We start from the raw sequence: 9,767 nt of genomic DNA, 5'->3' as shown, positions 1-9,767 counted from the left end.
AGTTCACATTGTGACGCGCATTTAGCTGCGGTCTTCATCGATCCATGAGCCGAGTGATCCCCTGCCTAGGGTTTTATAGTATGGTTCCCAATGTAACACAATCCCGGTGGTACGTCCAAAGACTAACTTTCTGACTAAGTTGTCTTTATTACCCAATAGTCCCAGGCCTTGTGACTTGTGGCTCATGTCTACGCCCATGGCCACCATTCGCTAAGATAGTTTTGAAGTCACTTTGAAGGCCCAGGAACAACTCTCTTAGCACATCGGTTAACCTGGCGCCGCAGTCAACTCATGTGCTTGGATCGGATCGAGCTATTGAGTATTGGGCCTGCATACTCGCTCATCCGTATCCTTTGCGTACCGCCCCATGGCCCTTGTATGTCTGCACCACAGTTCCTGTTCGTTCCGTGCCTATGGCCGGATACGTATTGCACATCGGTATACCTGTCGCTACTCAGGCAACTCGTGTGCGTGGATTGGATCGAGAACATGGTGTGTGCCCCATGTTATAATTGATAGTCCATATCCACTTTATAGGTTAAAGTCATAAGTTGTGATTGCACAACCATTCTTCATAAGAGTTTAATCACTCTTCAACTAACTTTCGTTCTGGTGTCTTGGTATCAAATCGCGTAAGACACAAGATTCTACTGGCCAAATAGAATCTAGCACATTGGTTAACCTGGCGCCGCAGTCAACTCATGTGCTTGGATCGGATCGAGCTATTGAGTATTGGGCCTGCATACTCGCTCATCCGTATCCTTTGCGTACCGCCCCATGGCCCCGTCCTTAGAGTTAATGACTAGTAGGCTTAACTCTTTGTATGTCTGCACCACAGTTCCCGTTCGTTCCGTGCCGTGGCCGGATACGTATTGCACATCGGTATACCTGTCGCTACTCAGGCAACTCGTGTGCGTGGATTGGATCGAGCTCATGGGGTGTGTAGAGATTCCATGTTATAATTGCAAGTCCATATCCACTTTATAGGTTAAAGTCATAAGTTGTGATTGCACAACCATACTTCATAAGAGTTTAATAACTCTTCAACTAACTTTCGTTCTGGTGTCTTGGTATCAAATCGCATAAGACACAAGATTCTACTGGCCAAATAGAATCTAGCACATTGGTTAACCTGACGCCGCAGTCAACTCATGTGCTTGGATCGGATCGAGCTATTGAGTATTGGGCCTGCATACTCGCTCATCCGTATCCTTTGTGTACCGCCCCATGGCCCCGTCCTTAGAGTTAATGACTAATAGGCTTAACTCTTGTTTGTCTGCACCACAGTTCCCGTTCGTTCCGTGCCGTAGCCGGATACGTATTGCACAGTAGTAGACACCGTAATCTGACGTATCTAACACACCACTATTGTAACTCGTCGTCCAAGGACCTTTCAAGTGCCTGATGGCCAGGGGAGCTCTTACACGGCACGGAGACACAGTGATGCTCGCCCATCAAAGTGTACAACGATCGAGTTTGCTTAAGTGTCTGGGTACCTACACACCAGACACAATGCAATGGCCATGGATCCACACAAGGCACATCACATGCAGAAAGCTTCACCAGATTATGACACATACCACACTCTTGTAACTCGTCGTCGAAGGGGCGTTCAAAGTGCCTTACGGCTAGGGGAGATCTAGCACGGCACGGAGACACAGTGATGGTTGCCCATCAAAGTGTACAACGATCGAGTTTGCTTTCCGCGCAAGCGTTCTAAGTGTCTGGGTACCTACACACCAGACACAATGCAATGGCCACGGATCCACACAAGGCACATCACATGCAGAAAGCTTCACCAGATTCTGACACATACCACACTCTTGTAACTCGTCGTCGAAGGGGCGTTCAAAGTGCCTTACGGCTAGGGGGGATCTAGCACGGCACGGAGACACAGTGATGGTCACCCATCAAAGTGTACAACGATCGAGTTTGCTTTCCGCGCAAGCGTTCTAAGTGTCTGGGTATCTAAGCACCAGACACAATGCAATGGCCACGGATCCACACAAGGCACATCACATGCAGAAAGCTTCACCAGATTCTGACACATACCACACACATGCAACTCGTCGTCGAAGGGGCGTTCAAGTGCCTTACGGCTAGGGGAGATCTAGCTCGGCACGGAGACACAGTGATGGTCACCCATCAAAGTGTACAACGAACGAGTTGGCTTTCAACAAATTCTGACACATAGCAAGCGAGCGACCGAGCTACACCGAAGGCAGCCCATGGTTGGTCACTCGCGGACGATCATCAGTAATGATCCTTCCGCAGGTTCACCTACGGAAACCTTGTTACGACTTTTACTTCCTCTAAATCATCAAGTTCGGTCAACTTCAGCCATGCCAGCTGCAGCTCACGAAGGAACCGCGGAAGGTAAGCCTCCAGAAACCTCACTAAATAATCCATCGGTAGTAGCGACGGGCGGTGTGTACAAAGGGCAGGGACGTAATCAGCACTAGCTAATGACTAGTGCTTACTAGAAATTCCAGGTTCATGGGGACCGTTGCAGTCCCCAATCCCGACTAGATGGGCATTTTAGTGATTTCCCGTTCCTCTCGGAATGGGGGCGCCTATTGGCGAGAACACGCTGCGACCCACATTGTAGCACGCGTGCAGCCCAGAACATCTAAGGGCATCACGGACCTGTTATCGCTCATTCTCAGCTTGCTAAACACAAGTTGTCCCGCTAAGCAGGGCAAACGTAGCCGACGACCGCCCGTGAAGGCGCCGCCCGGCTGTAACGTCAGGTGCGCCCGGAGGCGCACTGCTGACAGCGTTCTAGTTAGCATGTTTGAGTCACGTTCGTTATCGGAATTAACCAGACAAATCATTCCACGAACTAAGAACGGCCATGCACCACTACCCTTAAATTTGAGAAAGAGCTATCAATCTGTCTTACCTCGATAAGTTTGGACCTGGTAAATTTTCCCGTGTTGAGTCAAATTAAGCCGCAAGCTCCACTTCTTGTGGTGCCCTTCCGTCAATTCCTTTAAGTTTCAACTTTGCAACCATACTTCCCCCGGAACCCGATTTTGGTTTCCCGGAAGCGACTGAGAGCACCGAATAGGGGTAGCGTCTCCCAATTGCTAATTGGCATCGTTTACGGTTAGAACTAGGGCGGTATCTAATCGCCTTCGATCCTCTAACTTTCGTTCTTGATTAAAGAAAGCATCCATGGCAAACGCTTTCGCTTCAGTTGGTCCTACGACGGTCTACGAATTTCACCTCTCGCGCCGTAATACCAATGCCCCCAACTACTTCTGTTAATCATTACCTCTAGGTTTCTGACAAACCAACGAAATCGTATAAACCGAGGTCATATTCCATTATTCCATGCAAGATTATTCTCGGCCAACGCCAACCCCACGGGGGGGCCGGACGCTTTGTCTTAGCCTGCTTTGAGCACTCTAATTTGTTCAAGGTAAATGTGAGTATCTTGAGCACCATGAGGAGCCCGTGCCGGAGTTAACCGGTAGCACGGTACTCGTTCACAGAGTAACGCCCAAGTACACCATTGTGAGTCGCAGCCGTGAGCGCGCGCACGAACGGCCCCGGCGTGTAACCGGGCGCCCGTGGCGGTCACGTGTCTGGACGGGCAATCAACTTCGAACGTTTTAACCGCAACAACTTTAATATACGCTAGTGGAGCTGGAATTACCGCGGCTGCTGGCACCAGACTTGCCCTCCACTTGATCCTTGTTGAAGGATTTATACTCAACTCATTCCAATTATGGACCATCGTTAGAGAGGTCCATATTGTTATTTCTCGTCACTACCTCCCCGTACTGGGATTGGGTAATTTACGCGCCTGCTGCCTTCCTTGGATGTGGTAGCCATTTCTCAGGCTCCCTCTCCGGAATCGAACCCTGATTCCCCGTTACCCGTCGCAACCATGGTAGTCCTCTACACTACCATCAATAGTTGATAGGGCAGACATTTGAAAGATCTGTCGTCAGTCGACAAGCGACCATACGATCTGCGTCCTTATCCAGACTTCAACTCAAGCCGCCCGGAGGCGATTGGTTTAACTAATAAGTGCACCAGTTCAGCTACCCGCGAGGGCAACAGTCCCGGCATGTTGCATGTATTAGCTCTGGATTTTCCACAGTTATCCAAGTAACTAGTGGTAGGATGATCTTGTGAATTATAGCTGTTATACTGAGCCTTATGCGGTTTCACATTCATTTATGTTTGTACTTAGACATGCATGGCTTAACCTTTGAGACAAGCGTATATTACTGGTAGGATCAACCAGAATTCGTTCCACTACAGACACACACTCGCTTAGTGGGAAATAAATTTCCACACAACTCTCTCTCTCTAGAACCATATGGAATGGCTCTTTGGTGTTGGGTAAGGCACCAATTTGTTGGGGTGTAACGGTCACCACCAACTTTAAGTTTGTTAGGGCACAACGGAAACCACTAACTAAACTTTAGGAAACTAAATTTCCTCACACATTATCTCTCACCATATTAGCACTAGGTGCTATCCACGATTGTACAACGTTTCAACTCTTGAATCGACCGTAGGGCCGCGGAATTGCTTCCGGGCCCCTATTCTCGCTATTAATTGTTCATCTCTTTCAATACATCGAGTTCGTTCCATTGGGTAGTTCGCATGGCGAACGTTTTGATGCAGCCCCCTGGGGGACCACGGCACTTTACACCGGGTATGGTGTATGCGCAACCTACAGATAACAATAAACCCCTTATGCGTGTGTAAACCGATGTTGGGCTGCTCAACATCTTTCATGGTTACATCACTTGCACCAGAACCCACGGTGCCGATTTGGTAATATGTTGTACATTTACTCTCAAGATGTACGCTTCGGCCCCTTATTCAGGGGCTCAAGCTATTACCAGCAAGAACAATCCTCATCCAGACTTGAACTCGAAACACCCGGAGGCGAACGGTTTAACTAATAAGTGCACCAGTCTTGAATCCATGCGTCGGTGGAAACAATGCCGGCGTGTTGCATGTATTAGCTCTGAACTTAGCGAGTGATTGCCTTGCAGCTGTCATACTGAGCGTAGAGCGTGATTATCGCTCACTTGAACCATGTTGAATGGCTCTTTGGTGTAGGGTAAGGCACCAATTTGTTGGGGCGTAACGGTCACCACCAACTTAAGACTTGCTTATAGGCATTTCAACGTTTTCAACTCTTAAATCGACCGTGTTTCATTATTATCTCTTCTTCTTATTAAATGCATCGAGTTCGTTCCATTGGGTAGTTCGCGTGGCGAACGGTTTGATGCAGCCCCCCGGGGGGGACCACGGCACTTTACACCGGGTATGGTGTATGCGCAACCTACAGATCACCAATATATTTGTGATCGATAATGCACACTTCTTACACGACTGACCAGTCGACAGCGCTGCCTTCCTATTATGCGTGTGTAAACCGATGTTGGGCTGCTCAACATCTTTCACGGTTACATCACTTGCACCCGAACCCATGGTGCCGATTTGGTAATATGTTGTACATGGTCTCAAGATGTACGCTTCGACCCCTTATTCAGGGGCTCAAGCTATTACCAGCAAGATCAATCCTCATCCAGACTTGAACTCGAAACACCCGGAGGCGAACGGTTTAACTAATAAGTGCACCAGTCTTGAATCCATGCGTCGGTGGAAACAATGCCGGCATGTTGCATGTATTAGCTCTGAACATAGCGAGTGATTGCCTTGTAGCTGTCGAACTGAGCGTAGAATGTGATTATCGCTCACTTGAAAGGGTCAAGCCCTTTCGAGTCGTCCGGTTTTTACGCCAGACGACTCGGTTCACCATCTTTCGGGAAGGGACCGTCTCGGTCGCAAGCTGCTCCGGTCCCCAAACAACCTGCGACAAATGATAGGAAATGCCGACATCAATACGTGTTCAGTTTGGTTTATCGCTCATAGGTCTTTTTGACCATCGATCCCTGATTATAACTCTCAATTAAACAGTCAGGAGAGTAAGGCATGCCCATCGATATCTCATCGACAGGCGATACCGCAAGAACGGCCAACGACACATCAGGTGATCGATTATTGCTACGACTTTTGCTTAATCGTTTCCACTCCTTGGAGAAAGAAACCCCCGGGGACCGTCTCGGTCGCAAGCTGCTCCGGTCCCTAAACAACCTGCGACAAATGATAGGAAATGCCGACATCAATACGTGTTCAGTTTGGTTTATCGCTCATTGGTCTGTTTGACCATCGATCCCTGATTAAACTCTCAGTAATCCAGTCGGGAGAGTAAGGCATGCCCATCGATATCTCATCGACAGGCGATACCGCTTGAACGGCCAACGACACATCAGAGGATCGTATCTTGCTACAACTTTTGCTTAATCGTTTCTTCTCCTTGGAGAAAGAAATCCCCGGGGACCGTCTCGGCCGCAAGCTGCTCCGGTCCCTAAACAACCTGCGGCATCAAATGATAGGAAAAGCCGACATCAATACGTGTTCAGTTTGGTTTATCGCTCATTGGTCTTGTTTGACCATCGATCCCTGATTAATACTCTCAATTAGAAGGTCGGTAGAGTAAGGCATGCCCATCGATATCTCATCGACAGGCGATACCGCATGAACGGCCAACGACACATCAGAGGATCGTATCTTGCTACAACTCTTGCTTAATAGTTTCCACTCCTTGGAGAAAGAAACCCCCGGGGACCGTCTCGGCCGCAAGTTGCTCCGGTCCCTAAACAACCTGCGGCATCAAATGATAGGAAAAGCCGACATCAATACGTGTTCAGTTTGGTTTATCGCTCATAGGTCTGTTTGACCATCGATCCTAGAATTCAACTTTCGAGTAAGGCATGCCCGTCGATATCTCATCGATAGGCGATACCGGTAGAACGGCCAACGACACACATCTAGGATCGCATTTACTCTTCCTTGGATGGATAACCAATACCCTAGGACCGTTTCATCGCGAGCTGCTCCGGTCCTTAAACAACTCGCGAACCACCGATAGGATGATATTAGGAATGGCCGACTTTCATCCTTTAACTCTCAGTTCTGCTTACCAAAACATAGGTACTTGGACCTTAAAGACCACTATATGTTCCCCGATCGGGGGCAATCGGAACGTCTATCCATCATCAACATCGTTTCACTCATTCCGAACCACCAAATTGGACAGACAGTACCATATTCACCAACCGATTGCTTCAACTTCGCAAACTGTATGGTAAGTTCTACTAATTTCACATCTTACCATCGACTAATAGTGCATAAATCCACTTGGAAATCACTTTTCCTTGGTCCTCGGACCTTCTACGACAACGTCCAACAAATATCCGAAGTCGTTTCCCAACTTAGACCAAGCATTTCGTATCTTTACTTCTAATCGATTTTTTCTCTCATAATTGACGATCAAAATCTAAAAACCACATTTTGAGCCAGAAGCAGTCGTCCGATCGTCCTGGGGGTAGTCTCAATCGATTTAGAAGGGCCCAATTCATAAAGATACGTACTCAGTCAAATTCATGCTTCTGGCTCACCTACCCCCTATATAGAAAACGAAAGCGTACAGGCGTGGAAAACGTGCCATTTTTCTCCATCACGGACTTTTTTTTTCTCGTTGCACCGACTCTAGTAAAAAAGTGAAATTTTTTACTAGTTACCAACTTTTGCAAATTATCATCGGATATCACTTTTCATGGTCTATAGTAAGTTCTTATCACGTTTTAGTAGTTTTTGAAAAAAAAATTTTTTTGAACTTTTCAAAATTTTTCAAAACAAAGTTTTTGTAGGCGGTTTTGTGTATGGAGGGTTACTAGTCTCGGGGTCACTGTTTGACCAAAAAACCACTATATATCATTCGAAAGGTAATTTCAAGGGCTACAAAAAATTGTTCTACGGCACCCCCCTCCGACGTCTAGTATTCGAGTTATTGGCCAAAAACCATCACTTGAGCGATTTTTCGTTCAGGGTACCCGACTCTAGTAAAAAAGTGAAATTTTTCTCGATTGACCAAGTGTTGCAAATGACCATCGGATTTCACTTTTTATGGTCTATAGTGAGTTCTGATCACGATTTGGTACTTTTTGAAAAAAATTTTTTGACGCACTTTTCAAAATTTTGCAAAACCAAAACTTTTTAGGCGGTTTTGTGTATGGAGGGTTACTAGTCTCGGGGTCACTGTTTGACCAAAAAACCACTATATATCATTCGAAAGGTAATTTCAAGGGCTACAAAAAATTGTTCTACGGCACCCCCCTCCGACGTCTAGTATTCGAGTTATTGGCCAAAAACCGCAACTATAGCGGTTTTTCGTACAGGGTACCCGACTCTAGTAAAATGATGCGATTTTTACTAGTCTAGGAACTTTTTGGTCAAAAAATCAAGTATATGTCATTCGATAGATAATTTCAAGGGCTACCAAAAATTGTTCCACGACACCCCCCTGCGACGTCTAGTATTCGAGTTATTAGCCAAAAACCGCAACTTAAGCGGTTTTTCGTCCAGGGTACCCGACTCTAGTAAAATGATGCGATTTTTACTAGTCTAGGGAACTTTTTGGCCAAAAATCAAGTATATGTCATTCGATAGATAATTTCAAGGGCTACCAAAAATTGTTCCACGACACCCCCCTCCGACGTCTAGTATTAGAGTTATTAGCCAAAAACCGCAACTATAGCGGTTTTTCGTCCAGGGTACCCGACTCTAGTAAAATGATGCGATTTTTACTAGTCTAGGGAACTTTTTGGCCAAAAATCAAGTATATGTCATTCGATAGATAATTTCAAGGGCTACCAAAAATTGTTCCACGACACCCCCCTGCGACGTCTAGTATTCGAGTTATTAGCCAAAAACCGCAATTATAGCGGTTTTTCGTCCAGGGTACCCGACTCTAGTAAAATGATGCGATTTTTACTAGTCTAGGGAACTTTTTGGCCAAAAATCAAGTATATGTCAATCGATAGATAATTTCAAGGGCTACCAAAAATTGTTCCACGACACCCCCCTGCGACGTCTAGTATTCGAGTTATGGGCCAAAAACCATTCATACTTGAGCATTTTGCTCATTTTGCCTGTACGGGTACCGGGGACTAGTAAAATCAGGCCAATTTTACTAGAGTGGGGGTACTTTTTGGTCAAAAAAACAACTTTTGCTCGTTCGATAGGGAATCGATAGGGCAACAAAAAATCGTTCTACGACCCCCCCTTCCGATGTCTAGTATTCGAGTTATGGGCCAAAAACAGTTTATAGTTAATTTTTCACTCGATTTTTCACCAAGTATCGCACATTACTCCGGTTCTATACATTGGATCGTCAATCTTTAAGATTTTATGGGTAGTTCCAACTGTTTGCTACATTTCATCCATACATCTCCAACCGATTCAATGTCTGTGCTAGAAGTTATTAGAGGAATAAAAAAATTTACCCTTGGCTTTGAACCGTCAAATTTTACCCATTTTTGGCCCATATTTGCCCCATAGCTCCGCCGGTATCCAAGATATGGCCACACTTTCTTCTGGCCATGGGTAGATGGCACTTGTGGCTAGATTTCTTCCATGCACCACTAATCGCTACCATGTCTGTGGCCGGAGCTATTCAACAAAGCGCCTCGCGCACTTGGTCGGATTTTTGGTCCAACTAGCACCATTTTTGGCCCATATTTGCCCCATAGCTCCGCCGGTATCCAAGATATGGCCACACTTTCTTCTGGCCATGGGTAGATGGCACTTGTGGCTAGATTTCTTCCATGCACCACTAATCGCTACCATGTCTGTGGCCGGAGCTATTCACGAAAGCGCCTCGCGCACTT

General features: G+C 46.5%; 1 non-coding gene across 1 annotated transcript in view; it reads right to left on the bottom strand.

Annotated features, from left to right (window-relative positions):
• LOC125773555 (5.8S ribosomal RNA) overlaps nucleotides 1-73 on the bottom strand; it is a 158-nt gene extending 85 nt beyond the window's left edge. The window contains exon 1 of the ribosomal RNA XR_007420195.1: nucleotides 1-73. This exon is cut by the window's left edge and continues 85 nt beyond it. This is a non-coding gene — a ribosomal RNA (5.8S ribosomal RNA).
• Nucleotides 74-9,767: the final 9,694 nt, after the last annotated feature.

The sequence above is a fragment of the Anopheles funestus genome, assembly GCF_943734845.2.
Source record: "Anopheles funestus chromosome X unlocalized genomic scaffold, idAnoFuneDA-416_04 X_unloc_39, whole genome shotgun sequence".
NCBI classification, from domain to species: Eukaryota; Metazoa; Arthropoda; class Insecta; order Diptera; family Culicidae; genus Anopheles; species Anopheles funestus.
This window is presented reverse-complemented; position numbering and strand designations above follow the sequence as displayed.